The sequence below is a fragment of the Lactuca serriola genome, chromosome 4, assembly GCF_051521515.1.
Source record: "Lactuca serriola cultivar US96UC23 chromosome 4, Lser_US96UC23_V15, whole genome shotgun sequence".
Taxonomy (NCBI): domain Eukaryota; kingdom Viridiplantae; phylum Streptophyta; class Magnoliopsida; order Asterales; family Asteraceae; genus Lactuca; species Lactuca serriola.
In genome coordinates, this window is record NC_136411.1 from 289587911 (window position 1) to 289593053 (window position 5143).

The window sequence follows — 5143 nt, forward strand, 5'->3', positions numbered from 1 at the left end:
ATTTTAGGCTTGTAAGGCCCAAAATATTAAGTTTCAAGTATATGGGTCCAATTAGGGCCCATTTGAGAGTTCTATGTCCAAGATAGTTAAATTGGAAGCTTATTGGTCCATTAGGCCCAATAAGGAAATCCTAGTCCAAAATGGACTTAAACCGAGATTTCTAGGGCTTCCAATTCTTTGTTGACTATTTGATGTGGTTGTATGAAGTGTTTGATGGAAGTTTTGTTGTTATAGAATAAGCATCATACATGCTTTCACATTGTTGGTTCACATTTGTTATCATTGTTCAATGTTTACAAGGCATCAAAATTCTTGGTTGTGACTAATCATTAGATAGAGAGCCACTCCTCCTATATCTCTCAGTATCCTCGAATATCATACGTGTAGTTTTGGACAAGGATATTGACGGGGACCAACATCCCATTTCCTATTTAAGTAAAAGTCTCCTAGATGTTGAGACCGTGTATTCTCATCTCAAAAATATAATAATTTAACTAATTATAGCTTCTACTAAGTTCATACATTATTTTGAGACTCATACCATACATGTAAAAACTAATTATCCAATTAAGAATGTTATGTGAAAACCATTGATGTCAGGAAAAGATGGCTAAATGGTTGGTGAAGCTCAGTACATATGAAATAAAGTATGATCCAAGATCCACAATAAAGTCACGAGCACTAGCAGACTTTGTGATTGACTTTAGTGATGAACTACAAGACGACGTGGATATGGAAACTAGACAACTTCTAGAATTAGAAATCATAGGAAGATGGACACTCTTCACAGATGGAGCATCCAACTAAATAGGAAATAGCCTTGGGATCATAATAAACTCACCATAGGGGGCATACTACCCTAGGCCATTATCTATGAATTCGACACAATAAACAATGGAGCGGAATACATATCACTAATCACGGGACTGAAACTAACCATGGATCTTCATATCAAGGATCCTTAGGTATGCATCAATTCATTATTAATAACTAACCACTTTAAGAGGTCCTATGTAGTTAAAGGCAAAAGGCTAGCATCATACCTTCATATTCTTAAAAAAATTATCAGAGGAATTTGAAACTTTAGCCTAAACCAAATTCCTAAGGAAGATAATGCCAAAGTAGATGCATTAGCCAATCTAGGATCTTCCCTAAGGATCCCACCAGAGACTATGATCCCAATAATCCAAGTGATGATCCCGACGATTGAGGATTCCGCTAAATGACCAAAATACCTCGACTGTCCTAATTAAATGGCCAGCATTGCAGCAATTGAGGATCATAGTCCTCAACCCCTTCCCCAGGATCCTGATCCAAATAGCAGGGATCCTCCAAGATCCTGTATCAAACCCATATAGAATACCTCTGAAATAGCATGATCCCCAAAGAGGAAAGAAGTGACAAAGTATTCAAGATGAAGGTCTCACGCTTTGTTATGATCCAATGAAAGTAATTTAAGAAGTCCATTGCATGTCCATACCTAAGATGTTTGGAAGACCAAAAGGCTGTAAAATTTCTAAAAGACATACACAGAGGAGACTATGGCAACAACACTGTGGGAGATCCTTATGCTCCAAAATACAAACTATAGGGTATTATTGGCCAACAATGAAAAATGATGCCTTCTTACATGCACAAAAATGTGACGCTTGTCAAAGACATGGAAACATCCTTCATCAATCAGAAAAACCTCTACACCCTATCCTTTCCTTTTGTTTCTTCATGAAATGAGGAATGGATATGGTTGGCATGTTACCAAAGGTTCCTGGTAGAAACGTCTTCATGTTAGTAAAGACATACTATTTTTCAAACGCAATATCCTGACCAGATTCAGGATCCAACCGAAAACATACGTGATAATGAATCCCAATTTAAAACCATAAGAACTATAGACTTTTTTAGTAGTTGGGGATTTAAAATGATAATGTCTACTATTGTTCACCGTCAAGGTAATGGTCAAGAAGAATCTAGAAACAATATCATAGTCAATAATTTCAAGAAAAGGCTAGATGAAAAGAAAGGAAGATGGGCTGAAGAACTTCCTTTCTTCCTTTAGGCGGATAGGACTACATAAAAAATAGCCACATGCCAACCCCATAATCCTTGGTGTTTGGAACAGAGTTCGTGATCCCTACTAACCTAGTGATCCTAACGACAATATGAAAATTCCAAAATTATAAGTAGGACGTTGAGTTCTTAGCCCAGGATCTCGAAACTATCGATGAACTCATGGATCTTTCCAGGATCCGCCTTGCTGCTCGTCAAAAAAAGGATCAGCAAAGCATACAAGAAAAACATCAAAGTCAGAAGATTCTAGGAGGTGACTTGGTCCTTAGGAAGAATTCCAAAATACCAAGGATCCTAATTGAAGCAAGTTGGCACCCAAATAGTAAGGGCCAAATATTATCAATTCAAAAGCATGAAAGGGATCATATTGATTGGCAACTCTAGAAGGAGATATCTTGCTAAGATCTTGGAATGCCATACACCTAAAAGTGTATTTCACGTAAGGTAAATCTTTCATTTTCCATCAAGATTCAAGGTACACATTGTTTACCCTTTATTTTTGTCTAAATTATTTTATTTTTTCTAAAGAAGACCATTACGGACTTAAGTATCGGAGGGGCATTAACTAGGCTAATGCCCACCCTATGCTAACCTTTGCAATTTGAAAAAATTCAAGGATTCTAGTCACTATGAATTGAGACAGAGCATCTCCCCTCCGATTAAGGGTACTTAATCCCCTCTAAAGCTTTAAGATTTAATGACCTCTTTCTCATGAGTTCAGGTTTCTACACCTCACTTGGATGTACAATATTTTACTATGGGATATGAGTAAGGGGATAATTTCATGCTTTACTAACTTAGCTACCCTCATATATCTGAACATGTGTTTAGATCCTAAATTTTTGATCTACAGTTTATAACATTGTGATGTTATCTTAGGTTGGGATCTTACCCAATTATTTTCTAAGTTGGGATGTTCCCTAGTTAATTCCTTAAGTTGGGATATTTCCCAGTTACTTGTCTAAGTTGGGATTCTCCCTCATATTTCTTAAATATTGGATTTTTTTCCCAACAGAAACTAAATAGGTATTTTCCTAGAAAATTCCTAGGTGGAATTATCTTAAGAGGGATCCTTCCTTATACAAACTCCAAGATCACATGGAACTGAAGGACTTAAAAAACGAAATCTCTCCTAAGTTAAAAGGATTCAAAAGGTCAAAACTAAACCTAAGGATCATCAGATGATTAACCATCTCATATTATTAAGATCCTACGAGTTCTTTTAAAACCTGAACTCTTTAGGATCCTAATCATCTAGGGATCCTTAAAAGACCTAATTTAGTTGCTAAAAGGAGTGTGCGAACAAGATTTGAAACTCAAACCTTGAATTAACTTAAGATCATTGTCTACTATTAATGATGATCTAAACAAGTCTGGTAAACCAGTCTCGTCTCAGAATATAAAAGAATCAGCAAAGTGCTCAAAAGTATAAAAAGATTAAGTATGAATAATGTAAAGCTATTCGAGAACAATAAGCATGTTAGATAGAATGATTGACTGAATAATTCTTGATTGATGTGAAAAAGGTGTATATTCCACTTACTTAATACAAAGGTGACTACTCCTTAAATAGCCAAAGAGTAACTAAAAGACAAAATGAAAAAGAAAGCATGGACTATCAGACATCTAAAGATCAATAGACTGACAAAGTCGCTTTTATTGATCTTGTCTCATGCACTCTACTATCAATTAATAAGAACAAAACAAAATAGTACTTGGAACAATAAAGCCTCATTACATACTTCGAAACATTCTATCACTAAGATGCATTTTGGGCTCATTTTCCACTTCGGACGCTTAGTGAGTTCAATAATAGATACAATATAACGTTATGCCATACATATACATCAATGTGGTAGAAGCAAAGAGGGACAAGGAACAACAAAGGCATATATGAATCATGTGACAAACTTTCAATATCGACTCATGATTTAATACAAAGATATACAATCAATGAGACATAACAATTTCCATACTTGATATACATCAATAACACTTTGGTCCAAATGGCACAGAAGTCATACAATTTCAGATTATCACTTTGCCAGAATATACATGCTTTTAGCGCTACATAGCCCTATGCCAATACCAGAAGTTATACGAGTCATGCTCTACATGGGCAAAGGCACAAAGCCAATACCAGAATAATCTGAGACACAATCTACATGGCCAAAGGAATAAATTCAATACCAGAATAATTCGAGACATGCTCCACGTAGCCAAAGGCTCAAGGCCAATACCAGAAGTGATACGAGACATGCTCTACATGATCAATGATATCAAAATCATAATAACACAGGAAAACACATAACATACATAACATAAAATTGTTCCTATATATTGAACTCCAATTGAAATAATCGGGGGTTAGAATATTAATTTGGGTAGTACTTCGGCTCTAAATATGACTTTCGGTGATGAAACTAGGGATTTTAGCTGAAAACCAGGTTTTTCTCGGGCAGAGTTTCGATTGGAAATATGATTTTCTCGGGAAATTCATGGCATCGGGACTTTCTTCGGGTGTTGGTGATGATACCGGGACTTTAGGGGGGGTTAAAAGTAGCTTGGAAGAGAGTAAAAAGTTAGAGAGAGTGAGAAACTGTAACCTAAAATCGGAGGGCTTCGATTCCTATTTATAGGCTGATTTTCGAGATTCACGACGTGAACCATGCTTGTTCACGTCGTGAGGTTTGATCCCGGTCATCCCCTAGGCTTGTCGTGTGTCTTCTAGGCTTGAAACACATCTTTCACTGAGTTCACGTCGTGAACACAGTGTTCAAGTCGTGAATGCAATCAAATTCTTGAAGTTTGTCCTCCAAACTTTAAAAATCCATATCTTTCGCATATGAGCTCCGTTTTTGACGTTCTTTTTATCCACGCGTATGTGAGATTATGCTCTACAACTTTCATTTATACTCCATCAGCTAATTTTGAATTTATTTTTAATACTTTATTATATAATAAATTTTAACGGGCCGGGACAGGACAAGTCCGTTAAAATTTCATAATTTCTTCATCCGACCTCCGTTTTCGTCTGTCGTTTTAACGTTGTACTACTATTGACGAGACCTTTGAT